The following is a 19,011-nucleotide window of genomic DNA, read 5'->3' as shown; positions in this document are numbered from 1 at the left end:
ATCCAACAAATTGTCACACGCTAAGATTCAATACAAATCGGCCACATTATGGCCTTCCTACTAAATAAGGGTCGAAAACGAGTAATGTCCCAAATTAACGATGATATTTTCTTAACCCCCATTTTGGCTGAATTTTTAGAGAATGCAAAAATGTCCCATGGAAGTCGTAGTTATGTTGTTTACCTATCCAACGAATTGTCACACGCTAAGATTCAATGCAAATCGGCCACATTATGGCCTTCCTAGTAAAAAAGGGTCGAAAACGAGTAATGTCCCAAATTAACGAGGAGATTTTCTTAACCTCCATTTTGGCTGAATTTTTAAAAAATGCAAAAATATCCCATGGAAGTCGTAGCTATGTTGTTTACCTATCCAACGAATTGTCCCATGCTAAGATTCAATACAAACCGGCCACTTTATGGCCTTCCTTATAAAAAAGGGTCAAAAGCGAGTAATGTCCTAAATTAACGAGGGGATTTTCTTAACCTCCATTTTGGCTAAATTTTTAGAGAATGCAAAAATATCCCATGGAAGTCGTAGTTATGTTGTTTACCTATCCAACGAATTGGCACATGCTAAGATTCAATACAAATCGGCCACTTTATGGCCTTCCTAGTAAAAATGGGTCGCAAACGAGTAATGTCCTAAATTAACGAGGAGATTTTCTTAACCTCCATTTTGGCCGAATTTTTAGAGAATGCAAAAATATCCCATGGAAGTCGTAGTTATGTTGTTTACCTGTCCAACAAATTGTCACACGCTAAGATTCAATACAAATCAGCCACATTATGGGACACCCTATTTCTATTTAGCGGTAAAACGCGCGAATACACAACCATATTCTAGAAATAGATGCTACGTCTTCGAATAAACCACAATACATACATGCATAAAGATCATGTCACATCACATAGCAGCGGAATAATATATAATTCATAAACAATCTATGGATCTCCAAACTAAATACAAATGTATCATCCAAATCTCAAACAACAAATAACATCTCAACTCCAAAATACACGGTCCAAAAATAAAAAAACCAACATGCAAGAACTATCCTAGATCAGAGCCCTCATCTAGACACTTGCATGAAAAAGAGGAACTCCACTCCTCGGCATCAACAAGCAACAACTAAGCATCCTGCACTCCATCTACCCGTCCATACGGAAAGGTAGGTGGTAAACCACTGAGGGTTAGCATTACATCATCATAATCCACTTAAAATTAACAAGAAACTTTGAGAATGAAAGATACATTTAAGATCGATGAATAACAAACTACACACGTATTCACAAGCATTCTTAACATTCACATCATTCAATATCAACATCTCAAATTCATATCCACAAGTGTATTATACACACATCACAAGATCAACCATCTTAATCAACAATTAAAAAATTCAATCATCATTCGCAACTCAAAGGTATTTCAATTCACCAACAAGTATGCAATGACTCTAGACTCATCTAGATGCATGTGGTACCAATTCTCCTCAAGGTCGTCACCCATGATGCAACAAAAACATCATTATCAACGGCTATAGTCAACGGCAATATGCATATAACATCCGACACGACATATGATGCATGAACATATGACTCAATTCACTATGCATATGTTCACAACAATTCAACGGCTATAATCAACGGCTATAAGTCAACGGCTATAATCATCATCCAACTGTATCATATAGTTCATATTTCCACATAGTTCCTTACATTCCAAATAAAAGAACAATCACAACATATGATCACAAACATCATATTCATCACTTAACAACCATTCATACATCATCTCATAATCATATCAATCTAATCATAGAGGGTTCATAAGCAATTGGCCCTCAATGATCATTTTCAATCAAGTTCGTCTCATAAATCACAATATTGAAAATAATTGAGCACCTAAGCCAAAACCAAGTAAACGAGTTCAATTGCCTATGCCATGTATCCTCTCAAGTCACACATATGTGCAGTAGAGATTACATAAGCATTTCATCGGCCAAATACGATGAATTCATAAAAATCACAAAGTTCGTCTCACCGAAACACTTTTCAAGAAATTTTCCATTTTCTAAGTAAAACAAGTTAAATCCCTCACATCATAGTTTAAATACTACTAAACACCTTAATTGAAATCATAAAATATAAGTTTGAAAGTTTGGAAACAATCCATAAGGTTTGGGTCGACTTAGAAATAGTTATGCGGATTTTTCGTAAAATTTCACCAAGACCACCTTGGAGTATTTGCCTCATAACTCAAAAACCAAGAATCATTTTCAAGTCAAACCAAAGCCATTGGAAAGCTAACAAAATTATCTACAACTTTCATGTTTACACCGAAAGCTAATTCAAAACAGAAACGAGGGAAAAATACGCAAGAACGCGAAACAGGGGATGCTGCCACTGTGCAGATCGCCGTGGCGAGTAAATCTACTCGCGAGGCGAGTAAGCATCACCGAAAGCACCTCCTGCTCGCCTCCAACTCGCCTCCCACTCGCTGTGGCGAGTTGGGACAGTCCTGTTACGAGAAAAACTCACTTTTTCACCCCAAAACCCCAATTTTGACTTCCCAAAGCTCAAATTTGATCCCAAAGTTTGTTTAAACATTTCTAAACATGAAAAGACACTCAAAATCATGTAAAACATGCATCAAAACATCCTTACAACAAAAATCATCATTTGACCCATTTTTCATCAAATATTCAAAAACAACACAAAGTCATATCAAACTCTCCAATTATGATTACCCAATGTTTTAATCATCAACAACAACATCTATCAACAACAACAGCAGCTAAACATCATGAATTCACCAACAATTCATCACAACAACATCTCATATCACCATTTTTGGACAAAAATGCAAAGTATACATATAACCACAACTTAAGCATGTAATTTCATCATCAACAACTCAATTAACATTTAATTTACATACCCAAACATTGCATCAAAACATGAACACGAATTTACAATCAATTAGGTTCAATTCATCAATTTCATAAAATGGGTAAAAAGAAAGAGAGATGAATTATGGTTGAAATCTAACCCTCTTACCTCTAGCACCAAGATTCTCTAACCCAAGCCTCAATTTAGCTCCTAGATGATGAATCCCTCTTGCCTCTAACCCTTGCACTCGTTCTTCTCTCTAGCCTCTATCTCTTCTCTTCTCAAATGAAATGAAATGATAAAATGTTTGTAAAACCTAGTTTCACCAACAACTAGAGTTTATATACTAGCTCTACTCAATTGGGCTTATCTCTTAAACCTTAATGGGCCTAACCCATTTCTATTCTAACACCCAAATGTCACTACTCACTTAATGGTAAATTATAACACTAACGGTCACTTAATGGTAATTAAAATAATTACTACACCCTCTCTAGTAACTTGGTAAAATAATACTCCTACTAAACATTAAAAATAATCCTCGTTCAAAATTACAAAATTACCCCTACTCTCAAAATGACCAAACTACCCCTAAGTCCAAAATGACTAAAATACCCTTCTAACACCGAATTCTATGAATCCCAACCAAAAATACACACAGATGCAAATAATCACATAAGGGCACATATAACAAACACAAATAAATAATTAAAATAAAAACTAGCGAAAATCGGGCTGTTACAACTCTCCCCCACTAAAAAGAATTTTCGCCCTCGAAAATTTACCTGAAGGAAACAACTCTGGATACGCAACCCTCAAGCTACTCTCCGATTCCCAAGTGGCACTCTCACCGGTTGGTCCAACCCAAATCACTTTAACCAAAACAACTTCCTTGCCACGCAAACGCTTCACTTCACGATCCTCAATCCTAACCGGCCAAGTCTCAACGGTCAAATTATCCCTTACTTCCAAATCATCCACTTGAATCACATGGGACGCATCATACACATACTTCCTCAACTGAGACACATGAAACACATCATGAAGATTCGATAAAGATGGCGGTAACGCAATCCGATACGCTACAACCCCAACCTTCTCAATAATCTCAAACGGTCCAACAAAACGAGGAGTCAACTTCCGACACTTCAAAGCACGACCAACACCGGTTACAGGATTCACTCTCAAGAACACATGATCACCAACCTGAAACTCAATATCCTTCCTCCTCTTATCATGATAACTCTTCTGTCTACTCTGAGACGCTCTCATCTTCTCTTGAATCATCTTAACCTTCTCGGTCGTCTCTTGCACAACTTCCGGTCCTAACAAAGCACTCTCTCCTGATTCATACCAACACAACGGCGTCCTACATCTTCGACCATACAAAGCTTCGAACGGTGCCATTCCAATACTAGAATGAAAACTGTTGTTGTAAGTAAACTCAATCAATGGTAAACATTCAATCCAACTGACACCTTGCTCCAACACACAAGCTCTCAACAAATCTTCCAAACTCTGAATAGTCCTCTCCGTCTGACCATCAGTCTGAGGATGATAAGCAGAACTCAACCTCAACTTAGTTCCCAAAGCATCTTGCAAACTCTCCCAAAACTTAGAAGTAAACCTCGGATCCCGATCCGATACAATACTAGAAGGAACACCATGCAATCTAACAATCTGCTCAATGTAGATCTCAGCCAACTTTGTCACAGACATACCGGTCTTGATAGGAACAAAATGTGCCGACTTCGTCAATCGATCAACAATCACCCAAATAGAATCAAAACCCTTAACAGTCTTTGGCAACGCTCCAACAAAGTCCATTGATATACTATCCCACTTCCACTCTGGCACAAACAACGGTTGCATCAAACCTGACGGTTTCTGATGTTCAATCTTAGACTTCTGACAAACCAAACAAGCATACACAAACTCTGCGATTTCCTTCTTCATTCCAGGCCACCAAAACAACCTCTTCAAGTCCTGATACATCTTAGTTGCTCCCGGATGAATACTCAAACTACTTCTATGACCTTCTTCCAAAATCTGTCTCTTAAGCTCAAGAACACTTGGCACACAAACGCGATCACGAAACATCAAAACACTGTTCTCATCCAATCTAAAGTCTCCACCTTTGCCTTGATTAACCAACACCACTCGATCTACAAGTTCCAAATCTTCCTTCTGACCATTCTTGATCTCCTCCAGAATATTACTTGTCAGCTTCAACATTCCCAACCTCACACCATCCGGTGTCAACTCACTAACCAAACTCAAATCTCGAAACTGTTCAATCAACTCTAACTCTTTTACCATCAAAGCAGACATATGCAACGACTTCCTACTCAACGCATCAGCAACCACATTGGCCTTTCCAGGATGATAGCTCAACTGGAAGTCAAAATCCTTAAGATACTCCAACCATCTCCTTTGCCTCATATTCAACTCTTTCTGGTCGAACAAGTACTTCAAACTCTTGTGATCACTGAACACTTCAAACTTAGAACCATACAGATAATGCCTCCAAATCTTCAACACATACACCACAGCTGCTAATTCCAAATCGTGAGTCGGATAATTCTTCTCATGCACTTTCAACTGCCTTGAAGCGTAAGCCACAACCTGACGATTCTGCATAAGCACACCACCAAGACCCATCTTAGAAGCATCACAATACACAACAAAAGATTCCTTCGGATTCGGCAAAATCAACACTGGAGCTGAAGTCAATCTCTTCTTCAACTCTTGGAAACTCTTCTCACACTTAGCATCCCAAACATACGCTTGCCCTTTCCGAGTCAACTGCGTCAATGGCAACGCCAACTTAGAGAATCCCTCAATGAACCTCCGATAATAACCTGCCAACCCAAGAAAGCTTCTAACTTCAAAAACAGACTTAGGTGATTCCCACTGCAACACTGCATCAACCTTCGACGGATCCACGGCAATACCACCTTTAGAAATCACATGACCGAGGAAACTCACTTCCCGCAACCAAAACTCACACTTCGACAATTTAGCAAACAACTTATTCTCCTTCAAGACTCCCAACACAATCCTCAAATGCTCGGCATGCTCTTCTTTAGACTTCGAATACACCAAAATATCATCTATAAACACTACCACAAAACGGTCCAGAAAAGGATGATATATCCTATTCATGTATTCCATGAAGACACCTGGCGCATTAGACACTCCAAATGGCATCACAGAATACTCATAGTGTCCGTACCTCGTTCTGAACGCAGTTTTGGATATATCTTCCGCCTTTACTCTAATCTGATGATATCCTGATCTCAAGTCAATCTTGCTGAACACCTCCGCGCCAACCAACTGATCCATCAAATCATCGAACCTCAAAAGTGGATACCGATTCTTAATCGTTACTTTATTCAACTGCCGATAATCCACACACAACCTCATGCTTCCATCTTTCTTCTTAACCAACAATACAGGAGCACCCCATGGAGAAACACTCGGTCTGATAAACTGTTTCTCAAGCAACTCTTCCAATTGCTTCGTCAATTCACCCAACTCTGATGCAGACATCCGATAAGGCGCAATCGAGATAGGACTCGTTCCAGGCACCAAATCAATTGCAAACTCTACTTCTCTCTCCGGCGGTAATTCGGTAATGTCGTCCGGGAAAACTTCTGGAAACTCTTGCACTACCGGCAAATCACCAACTCCTTTCTCACTACTTTCCTTCAAGGAAGTAAACATCATGAACACACTAGCTTCACCATCCAAGGACTTTTTCACTTGCTCCGCGGTCAAGAACTTCCCACCTTCCTCAGCCACCGGCTTAGAAAACGTTACACTCTTGGTCAAACAATTAATGTTAACACCAAAAGTCAACATCCAATCCATACCGAAAATTACGTCCATATGCTTCAATGGAAGACACACAAGATCCAACTCAAAATCCACGTTACCAAAACTAACAGGACACTTAGCACATACTAAGGAAGTAGTCACCGAACCACTAGCCGGGGTATCGATAACCATCCCTCGCAACAACGGAGTCACAACCAAACCCAAACGCTCAACACAACTAGCCGCAATAAAAGAATGAGTAGCACCAGTATCAATAATTGCAATTAAAGGAGTACTATTGATAAAACACATACCTCGGATGAGATTATCCGGATGCTCCACCTCTTCCGCATTCAATGCAAACACCTTCCCCGCCGCCTTCTTCGGCTTGGTACACTTAGTACTAAGATGACCCTCTTCACCACAGTTGAAACAAGTAATATCCTTCTTGCACTCAAATGCCTTGTGACCCTTCTGTCCACACTTGTAGCAACTATCACCCTTGCGACAATCACTTGAGTAATGACCCAAGATTCCACACTTGTAGCATCTCACATCAGCAACATTCGGCTTAGAGCCTCCACCAGATTCCCTCTTCTTTCCTTTGTCCTTGTTGTACGGCTTCCCAAATCCATGACTCTTTCCTTTCTTCTCATTCATCGCCTTATAATGATTCACCTTGACCTTTCCAGCTTCATCAAACATTTGACACTTATGCACCAAAGTATCAAAGTCTCGGATCTCCTGAATACACATGTACTGATAGATATCGGGCCTCAAACCGCTCTCGAACTTCACACACTTAGAGACCATAGCATCCTCCGCATTGATGTACGGACAAAACCTCGAAAGCTCCTCAAACTTTGCAGCATACTCAGCCACTGAACGGTTCTCTTGCTTCAAGTTCAAGAACTCAACTTCCTTCTTAGTCCTCAAATCCTCAGGAAAGTACTTCCTTAAAAACTCAGTCTTGAACCTAGCCCAAGTCACAGTTCCACCAGCCTCAAGCCTTCCCTTAGCATTGGTCCACCAATACTCAGCCTCTTCAGCAAGCATGTGAGTAGCCAGTCTGACCTTCTGATCCTCACTAGTCATCATAGCACGAAAGATCCTCTCCATGGCTTGCACCCATGCCTGAGCTCCATCCGGATCATATCTACCTTTGAATGTCGGTGGACTGTTTCGCAAGAAACGATCCAACCTTCGCTCCTCCGCCTCACCAGGATCACGATGACCAACCGCCGCCTGCTCATTAGCCTGAGCCAACACCTGAGCCATCGAAGCCAAAGCCTGCGCAATCGCCGTATCATCTCTACCACCAGCCATCTCACTTCTACACCAAAACCAAACCAACAGATAAGGACAACAGCACAACAAACAAGTATCGAAGGTAACTCATTACCGTTCGTATACCAACAGGAAAAATCAACCAACGAATACTAGTCTACTAGTCCAATAGTCCGGACAAGACTAACCAGGCTCTGATACCAACTTGTAACACCCTATTTCTATTAAGCGGTAAAACGCGCGAATACACAACCATATTCTAGAAATAGATGCTACGTCTTCGAATAAACCACAATACATACATGCATAAAGATCATGTCACATCACATAGCAGCGGAATAATATATAATTCATAAACAATCTATGGATCTCCAAACTAAATACAAATGTATCATCCAAATCTCAAACAACAAATAACATCTCAACTCCAAAATACACGGTCCAAAAATAAAAAAACCAACATGCAAGAACTATCCTAGATCAGAGCCCTAATCTAGACACTTGCATGAAAAAGAGGAACTCCACTCCTCGGCATCAACAAGCAACAACTAAGCATCCTGCACTCCATCTACCCGTCCATACGGAAAGGTAGGTGGTAAACCACTGAGGGTTAGCATTACATCATCATAATCCACTTAAAATTAACAAGAAACTTTGAGAATGAAAGATACATTTAAGATCGATGAATAACAAACTACACACGTATTCACAAGCATTCTTAACATTCACATCATTCAATATCAACATCTCAAATTCATATCCACAAGTGTATCATACACACATCACAAGATCAACCATCTTAATCAACAATTAAAAAATTCAGTCATCATTCGCAACTCAAAGGTATTTCAATTCACCAACAAGTATGCAATGACTCTAGACTCGTCTAGATGCATGTGGTACCAATTCTCCTCAAGGTCGTCACCCATGATGCAACAAAAACATCATTATCAACGGCTATAGTCAACGGCAATATGCATATAACATCCGACACGACATATGATGCATGAACATATGACTCAATTCACTATGCATATGTTCACAACAATTCAACGGCTATAATCAACGGCTATAAGTCAACGGCTATAATCATCATCCAACTGTATCATATAGTTCATATTTCCACATAGTTCCTTACATTCCAAATAAAAGAACAATCACAACATATGATCACAAACATCATATTCATCACTTAACAACCATTCATACATCATCTCATAATCATATCAATCTAATCATAGAGGGTTCATAAGCAATTGGCCCTCAATGATCATTTTCAATCAAGTTCGTCTCATAAATCACAATATTGAAAATAATTGAGCACCTAAGCCAAAACCAAGTAAACGAGTTCAATTGCCTATGCCATGTATCCTCTCAAGTCACACATATGTGCAGTAGAGATTACATAAGCATTTCATCGGCCAAATACGATGAATTCATAAAAATCACAAAGTTCGTCTCACCGAAACACTTTTCAAGAAATTTTCCATTTTCTAAGTAAAACAAGTTAAATCCCTCACATCATAGTTTAAATACTACTAAACACCTTAATTGAACTCATAAAATATAAGTTTGAAAGTTTGGAAACAATCCATAAGGTTTGGGTCGACTTAGAAATAGATATGCGAATTTTTCGTAAAATTTCACCACGACCACCTTGGAGTATTTGCCTCATAACTCAAAAACCAAGAATCATTTTCTAGTCAAACCAAAGCCATTGGAAAGCTAACAAAATTATCTACAACTTTCATGTTTACACCGAAAGCCAATTCAAAACAGAAACGAGGGAAAAAGACGCAAGAACGCGAAACAGGGGATGCTGCCACTGTGCAGCTCGCCGTGGCGAGTAAATCTACTCGCGAGGCGAGTAAGCATCACCGAAAGCACCTCCTGCTCGCCTCCAACTCGCCTCCCACTCGCTGTGGCGAGTTGGGACAGTCCTGTTACGAGAAAAACTCACTTTTTCACCCCAAAACCCCAATTTTGACTTCCCAAAGCTCAAATTTGATCCCAAAGTTTGTTTAAACATTTCTAAACATGAAAAGACACTCAAAATCATGTAAAACATGCATCAAAACATCCTTACAACAAAAATCATCATTTGACCCATTTTTCATCAAATATTCAAAAACAACACAAAGTCATATCAAACTCTCCAATTATGATTACCCAATGTTTTAATCATCAACAACAACATCTATCAACAACAACAGCAGCTAAACATCATGAATTCACCAACAATTCATCACAACAACATCTCATATCACCATTTTTGGACAAAAATGCAAAGTATACATATAACCACAACTTAAGCATGTAATTTCATCATCAACAACTCAATTAACATTTAATTTACATACCCAAACATTGCATCAAAACATGAACACGAATTTACAATCAATTAGGTTCAATTCATCAATTTCATAAAATGGGTAAAAAGAAAGAGAGATGAATTATGGTTGAAATCTAACCCTCTTACCTCTAGCACCAAGATTCTCTAACCCAAGCCTCAATTTAGCTCCTAGATGATGAATCCCTCTTGCCTCTAACCCTTGCACTTGTTCTTCTCTCTAGCCTCTATCTCTTCTCTTCTCAAATGAAATGAAATGATAAAATGTTTGTAAAACCTAGTTTCACCAACAACTAGAGTTTATATACTAGCTCTAGTCAATTGGGCTTATCTCTTAAACCTTAATGGGCCTAACCCATTTCTATTCTAACACCCAAATGTCACTACTCACTTAATGGTAAATTATAACACTAACGGTCACTTAATGGTAATTAAAATAATTACTACACCCTCTCTAGTAACTTGGTAAAATAATACTCCTACTAAACATTAAAAATAATCCTCGTTCAAAATTACAAAATTACCCCTACTCTCAAAATGACCAAACTACCCCTAAGTCCAAAATGACTAAAATACCCTTCTAACACCGAATTCTATGAATCCCAACCAAAAATACACACAGATGCAAATAATCACATAAGAGCACATATAACAAACACAAATAAATAATTAAAATAAAAACTAGCGAAAATCGGGCTGTTACACCCATTTTGGCTGAATTTTTAGAGAATGCAAAAATGTCCAATGGAAGTCGTAGTTATGTTGTTTACCTATCCAACGAATTGTCACACGCTAAGATTCAATGCAAATCGGCCACATTATGGCCTTCCTAGTAAAAAAGGGTCGAAAACGAGTAATGTCCCAAATTAACGAGGAGATTTTCTTAACCTCCATTTTGGCTGAATTTTTAAAAAATGCAAAAATATCCCATGGAAGTCGTAGCTATGTTGTTTACCTATCCAACGAATTGTCCCATGCTAAGATTCAATACGAACCGGCCACTTTATGGCCTTCTTTATAAAAAAGGGTCGAAAACGAGTAATGTCCTAAATTAACGAGGGGATTTTCTTAACCTTCATTTTGGCTAAATTTTTAGAGAATGCAAAAATATCCCATGGAAGTCGTAGTTATGTTGTTTACCTATCCAACGAATTGTCACATGCTAAGATTCAATACAAATCGGCCACTTTATGGCCTTCCTAGTAAAAATGGGTAGAAAACGAGTAATGTCCTAAATTAACGAGGAGATTTTCTTAACCTCCATTTTGGCCGAATTTTTAGAGAATGCAAAAATATCCCATGGAAGTCGTAGTTATGTTGTTTACCTATCCAACGAATTGTCACACGCTAAGATTCAATGCAAATCGGCCACATTATGGCCTTCCTAGTAAAAAAGGGTCGAAAACGAGTAATGTCCCAAATTAACAAGGAGATTTTCTTAACCTCCATTTTGGCTGAATTTTTAAAAAATGCAAAAATATCTCATGGAAGTCGTAGCTATGTTGTTTACCTATCCAACGAATTGTCCCATGCTAAGATTCAATACAAACCGGCCACTTTATGTCCTTCCTTATAAAAAAGGGTCGAAAACGAGTAATGTCCTAAATTAACGAGGGGATTTTCTTAACCTCCATTTTGGCTGAATTTTTAGAGAATGCAAAAATATCCCATGGAAGTCGTAGTTATGTTGTTTACCTATCCAACGAATTGTCACATGCTAAGATTCAATACAAATCGGCCACTTTAAGGCCTTCCTAGTAAAAATGGGTCGAAAACGAGTAATATCCTAAATTAACGAGGAGATTTTCTTAACCTCCATTTTGGCCAAATTTTTAGAGAATGCAAAAATATCCCATGGAAGTCGTAGTTATGTTGTTTACCTATCCAACGAATTGTCACACGCTAAGATTCAATGCAAATCGGCCACATTATGGCCTTCCTAGTAAAAAAGGGTCGAAAACGAGTAATGTCCCAAATTAACAAGGAGATTTTCTTAACCTCCATTTTGGCTGAATTTTTAAAAAATGCAAAAATATCCTATGGAAGTCGTAGCTATGTTGTTTACCTATCCAACGAATTGTCCCATGCTAAGATTCAATACAAACCGGCCATCTTATGGCCTTCCTAGTCAAAATGGGTCGAAAACGAGTAATGTCCTAAATTAACGAAGATATTTTCTTAACCCCCATTTTGGCTGAATTTTTAGAGAATGCAAAAATGTCCCATGGAAGTCGTAGTTATGTTGTTTACCTATCCAACAAATTGTCACACGCTAAGATTCAATGCAAATCGGCCACATTATGGCCTTCCTAGTAAAAAATGGCCGAAAACGAGTAATGTCCCAAATTAACGAGGAGATTTTCTTAACCTCCATTTTGGCTGAATTTTTAAAAAATGCAAAAATATCCCATGGAAGTCGTAGCTATGTTGTTTACCTATCCAACGAATTGTCCCATGCTAAGATTCAATACAAATCGGCCACTTTATGGCCTTCCTTATAAAAAAGGGTCGAAAACGAGTAATGTCCTAAATTAACGAGGGGATTTACTTAACCTCCATTTTGGCTAAATTTTTAGAGAATGCAAAAATATCCCATGTAAGTCGTAGTTATGTTGTTTACCTATCCAACGAATTGTCACACGCTAAGATTCAGTGCAAATCGGCCACATTATGGCCTTCCTATTAAAAAAGGGTCGAAAACGAGTAATGTCCCAAATTAACGAGGAGATTTTCTTAACCTCCATTTTGGCTGAATTTTTAAAAAATGCAAAAATATCCCATGGAAGTCGTAGCTATGTTGTTTACCTATCCAACGAATTGTCCCATGCTAAGATTCAATACAAACCGGCCACTTTATGGCCTTCCTTATAAAAAAGGGTCGAAAACGAGTAATGTCCTAAATTAACGAGGGGATTTTCTTAACCTCCATTTTGGCTAAATTTTTAGAGAATGCAAAAATATCCCATGGAAGTCGTAGTTATGTTGTTTACCTATCCAACGAATTGTCACACGCTAAGATTCAATGCAAATCGGCCACATTATGGCTTCCTACTAAAAAAGGATCCAAAACGAGTAATGTCCCAAATTAACAAGGAGATTTTCTTAACCTCCATTTTGGCTGAATTTTTAAAAAATGCAAAAATATCCCATGGAAGTCGTAGCTATGTTCTTTACCTATCCAACGAATTGTCTCATGCAAAGATTCAATACAAACCGGCCACTTTATGGCCTTCCTAGTAAAAATGGGTCGAAAACGAGTAATGTCCTAAATTAACGAGGATATTTTCTTCACCCCCATTTTGGCTGAATTTTTAGAGAATGCAAAAATGTCCCATGGAAGTCGTAGTTATGTTGTTTACCTATCCAACAAATTGTCACACGCTAAGATTCAATGCAAATCGGCCACATTATGGCCTTCCTAGTAAAAAAGGGTCGAAAACGAATAATGTCCCAAATTAACAAGGAGATTTTCTTAACCTCCATTTTGGCTGAATTTTTAAAACATGCAAAAATCTCCCATGGAAGTCGTAGCTATGTTGTTTACCTATCCAACGAATTGTCCCATGCTAAGATTCAATACAAACCGGCCACTTTATGGCCTTCCTTATAAAAAAGGGTCGAAAACGAGTAATGTCCTGAATTAACGAGGGGATTTTCTTAACCTCCATTTTGGCTAAATTTTTAGAGAATGCAAAAATATCCCATGGAAGTCGTAGTTATGTTGTTTACCTATCCAACGAATTGTCACACGCTAAGATTCAATGCAAATCGGCCACATTATGGCCTTCCTAGTAAAAAAGGGTCGAAAACGAGTAATGTCCCAAATTAACAAGGAGATTTTCTTAACCTCCATTTTGGCTGAATTTTTAAAAAATGCAAAAATATCCCATGGAAGTCGTAGCTATGTTGTTTACCTATCCAACGAATTGTCCCATGCTAAGATTCAATACAAACCGGCCATCTTATGGCCTTCCTAGTCAAAATGGGTCGAAAACGAGTAATGTCCTAAATTAACGAAGATATTTTCTTAACCCCCATTTTGGCTGAATTTTTAGAGAATGCAAAAATGTCCCATGGAAGTCGTAGTTATGTTGTTTACCTATCCAACAAATTGTCACACGCTAAGATTCAATGCAAATCGGCCACATTATGGCCTTCCTAGTAAAAAATGGCCGAAAACGAGTAATGTCCCAAATTAACGAGGAGATTTTCTTAACCTCCATTTTGGCTGAATTTTTAAAAAATGCAAAAATATCCCATGGAAGTCGTAGCTATGTTGTTTACCTATCCAACGAATTGTCCCATGCTAAGATTCAATACAAATCGGCCACTTTATGGCCTTCCTTATAAAAAAGGGTCGAAAACGAGTAATGTCCTAAATTAACGAGGGGATTTACTTAACCTCCATTTTGGCTAAATTTTTAGAGAATGCAAAAATATCCCATGTAAGTCGTAGTTATGTTGTTTACCTATCCAACGAATTGTCACACGCTAAGATTCAGTGCAAATCGGCCACATTATGGCCTTCCTATTAAAAAAGGGTCGAAAACGAGTAATGTCCCAAATTAACGAGGAGATTTTCTTAACCTCCATTTTGGCTGAATTTTTAAAAAATGCAAAAATATCCCATGGAAGTCGTAGCTATGTTGTTTACCTATCCAACGAATTGTCCCATGCTAAGATTCAATACAAACCGGCCACTTTATGGCCTTCCTTATAAAAAAGGGTCGAAAACGAGTAATGTCCTAAATTAACGAGGGGATTTTCTTAACCTCCATTTTGGCTAAATTTTTAGAGAATGCAAAAATATCCCATGGAAGTCGTAGTTATGTTGTTTACCTATCCAACGAATTGTCACACGCTAAGATTCAATGCAAATCGGCCACATTATGGCTTCCTACTAAAAAAGGATCCAAAACGAGTAATGTCCCAAATTAACAAGGAGATTTTCTTAACCTCCATTTTGGCTGAATTTTTAAAAAATGCAAAAATATCCCATGGAAGTCGTAGCTATGTTCTTTACCTATCCAACGAATTGTCTCATGCAAAGATTCAATACAAACCGGCCACTTTATGGCCTTCCTAGTAAAAATGGGTCGAAAACGAGTAATGTCCTAAATTAACGAGGATATTTTCTTCACCCCCATTTTGGCTGAATTTTTAGAGAATGCAAAAATGTCCCATGGAAGTCGTAGTTATGTTGTTTACCTATCCAACAAATTGTCACACGCTAAGATTCAATGCAAATCGGCCACATTATGGCCTTCCTAGTAAAAAAGGGTCGAAAACGAATAATGTCCCAAATTAACAAGGAGATTTTCTTAACCTCCATTTTGGCTGAATTTTTAAAACATGCAAAAATCTCCCATGGAAGTCGTAGCTATGTTGTTTACCTATCCAACGAATTGTCCCATGCTAAGATTCAATACAAACCGGCCACTTTATGGCCTTCCTTATAAAAAAGGGTCGAAAACGAGTAATGTCCTGAATTAACGAGGGGATTTTCTTAACCTCCATTTTGGCTAAATTTTTAGAGAATGCAAAAATATCCCATGGAAGTCGTAGTTATGTTGTTTACCTATCCAACGAATTGTCACACGCTAAGATTCAATGCAAATCGGCCACATTATGGCCTTCCTAGTAAAAAAGGGTCGAAAACGAGTAATGTCCCAAATTAACGAGGAGATTTTCTTAACCTCCATTTTGGCTGAATTTTTAAAAAATGAAAAAATATCCCATGCAAGTCGTAGCTATGTTGTTTACCTATCCAACGAATTGTCCCATGCTAAGATTCAATACAAACCGGCCACTTTATGGCCTTCCTAGTAAAAATGGGTCGAAAACGAGTAATGTCCTAAATTAACGAGGATATTTTCTTAACCCCCATTTTGGCTGAATTTTTAGAGAATGCAAAAATGTTCCATGGAAGTCGTAGTTATGTTGTTTACCTATCCAATGAATTGTCACATGCTAAGATTCAACGCAAATCGGCCACATTATGGCCTTCCTAGTAAAAAAGGGTCGAAAACGAGTAATGTCCCAAATTAACGAGGAGATTTTCTTAACCTCCATTTTGGCTGAATTTTTAAATATTGCAAAAATATCCCATGGAAGTCGTAGCTATGTTGTTTACCTATCCAACGAATTGTCCCATGCTAAGATTCAATACAAACCGGCCACTTTATGGCCTTCCTTATAAAAAAGGGTCGAAAACGAGTAATGTCCTAAATTAACGAGGGGATTTTCTTAACCTCCATTTTGGCTGAATTTTTAGAGAATGCAAAAGTGTCCCATGGAAGTCGTAGTTATGCTGTTTACCTATCCAACGAATTGTCAGACGCTAAGATTCAATGCAAATCGGCCACATTATGGCCTTCCTTATAAAAAAGGGTCGAAAACGAGTAATGTCCTAAATTAACGAGGGGATTTACTTAACCTCCATTTTGGCTAAATATTTAGAGAATGCAAAAATATCCCATGTAAGTCGTAGTTATGTTGTTTACCTATCCAACGAATTGTCACACGCTAAGATTCAATGCAAATCGGCCACATTATGGCCTTCCTTATAAAAAAGGGTCGAAAACGAGTAATGTCCTAAATTAACGAGGGGATTTTCTTAACCTCCATTTTGGCTAAATTTTTAGAGAATGCAAAAATATCCCATGGAAGTCGTAGTTATGTTGTTTACCTATCCAACGAATTGTCACACGCTAAGATTCAATGCAAATCGGCCACATTATGGCTTCCTACTAAAAAAGGGTCCAAAACGAGTAATGTCCCAAATTAACAAGGAGATTTTCTTAACCTCCATTTTGGCTGAATTTTTAAAAAATGCAAAAATATCCCATGGAAGTCGTAGTTATGTTGTTTACCTATCCAACGAATTGTCACACGCTAAGATTCAATGCAAATCGGCCACATTATGGCCTTCCTAGTAAAAAAGGGTCGAAAACGAGTAATGTCCCAAATTAACGAGGAGATTTTCTTAACCTCCATTTTGGCTGAATTTTTAAAAAATGCAAAAATATCCCATGCAAGTCGTAGCTATGTTGTTTACCTATCCAACGAATTGTCCCATGCTAAGATTCAATACAAACCGGCCACTTTATGGCCTTCCTAGTAAAAATGGGTCGAAAACGAGTAATGTCCTAAATTAACGAGGATATTTTCTTAACCCCCATTTTGGCTGAATTTTTAGAGAATGCAAAAATGTTCCATGGAAGTCGTAGTTATGTTGTTTACCTATCCAATGAATTGTCACATGCTAAGATTCAATGCAAATCGGCCACATTATGGCCTTCCTAGTAAAAAAGGGTCGAAAACGAGTAATGTCCCAAATTAACGAGGAGATTTTCTTAACCTCCATTTTGGCTGAATTTTTAAAAATTGCAAAAATATCCCATGGAAGTCGTAGCTATGTTGTTTACCTATCCAACGAATTGTCCCATGCTAAGATTCAATACAAACCGGCCACTTTATGGCCTTCCTTATAAAAAAGGGTCGAAAACGAGTAATGTCCTAAATTAACGAGGGGATTTTCTTAACCTCCATTTTGGCTAAATTTTTAGAGAATGCAAAAATATCCCATGGAAGTCGTAGTTATGTTGTTTACCTATCCAACGAATTGTCACACGCTAAGATTCAATGCAAATCGGCCACATTATGGCCTTCCTAGTAAAAAAGAGTCGAAAACGAGTAATGTCCCAAATTAACGAGGAGATTTTCTTAACCTCCATTTTGGCTGAATTTTTAAAAAATGCAAAAATATCCCATGCAAGTCGTAGCTATGTTGTTTACCTATCCAACTAATTGTCCCATGCTAAGATTCAATACAAACCGGCCACTTTATGGCCTTCCTAGTAAAAATGGGTCGAAAACGAGTAATGTCCTAAATTAACGAGGATATTTTCTTAACCCCCATTTTGGCTGAATTTTTAGAGAATGCAAAAATGTTCCATGGAAGTCGTAGTTATGTTGTTTACCTATCCAATGAATTGTCACATGCTAAGATTCAATGCAAATCGGCCACATTATGGCCTTCCTAGTAAAAAAGGGTCGAAAACGAGTAATGTCCCAAATTAACGAGGAGATTTTCTTAACCTCCATTTTGGCTGAATTTTTAAAAATTGAAAAAATATCCCATGGAAGTCGTAGCTATGTTGTTTACCTATCCAACGAATTGTCCCATGCTAAGATTCAATACAAACCGGCCACTTGATGGCCTTCCTTATAAAAAAGGGTCGAAAACGAGTAATGTCCTAAATTAACGAGGGGATTTTCTTAACCTCCATTTTGGCTGAATTTTTAGAGAATGCAAAAATGTCCCATGGAAGTCGTAGTTATGCTGTTTACCTATCCAACGAATTGTCACACGCTAAGATTCAATGCAAATCGGCCACATTATGGCCTTCCTTATAAAAAAGGGTCGAAAACGAGTAATGTCCTAAATTAACGAGGGGATTTACTTAACCTCCATTTTGGCTAAATATTTAGAGAATGCAAAAATATCCCATGTAAGTCGTAGTTATGTTGTTTACCTATCCAACGAATTGTCACACGCTAAGATTCAATGCAAATCGGCCACATTATGGCCTTCCTTATAAAAAAGGGTCGAAAACGAGTAATGTCCTAAATTAACGAGGGGATTTTCTTAACCTCCAT

The 19,011-nt window shown here is 38.0% G+C and overlaps 2 long non-coding RNA genes across 2 annotated transcripts; both read right to left on the bottom strand.

Annotated features, from left to right (window-relative positions):
* Positions 1 to 911: 911 nt before the first annotated feature.
* Positions 912 to 3,151, bottom strand: LOC146925633 (uncharacterized). The gene is made up of 2 exons (XR_015008077.1): positions 3,063 to 3,151; positions 912 to 1,151 (listed from the first exon to the last, which is right to left on the bottom strand). It is a non-coding gene; the product is annotated as an uncharacterized LOC146925633 (long non-coding RNA).
* Positions 3,152 to 8,328: 5,177 nt separating this feature from the next.
* Positions 8,329 to 10,596, bottom strand: LOC146925632 (uncharacterized). The gene is made up of 2 exons (XR_015008076.1): positions 10,480 to 10,596; positions 8,329 to 8,568 (listed from the first exon to the last, which is right to left on the bottom strand). It is a non-coding gene; the product is annotated as an uncharacterized LOC146925632 (long non-coding RNA).
* Positions 10,597 to 19,011: the final 8,415 nt, after the last annotated feature.

This window comes from Medicago sativa, chromosome 4, assembly GCF_051527215.1.
Source record: "Medicago sativa cultivar Bolivia chromosome 4, Bolivia_mono, whole genome shotgun sequence".
Classification (NCBI taxonomy): Eukaryota; Viridiplantae; Streptophyta; class Magnoliopsida; order Fabales; family Fabaceae; genus Medicago; species Medicago sativa.
This window is presented reverse-complemented; position numbering and strand designations above follow the sequence as displayed.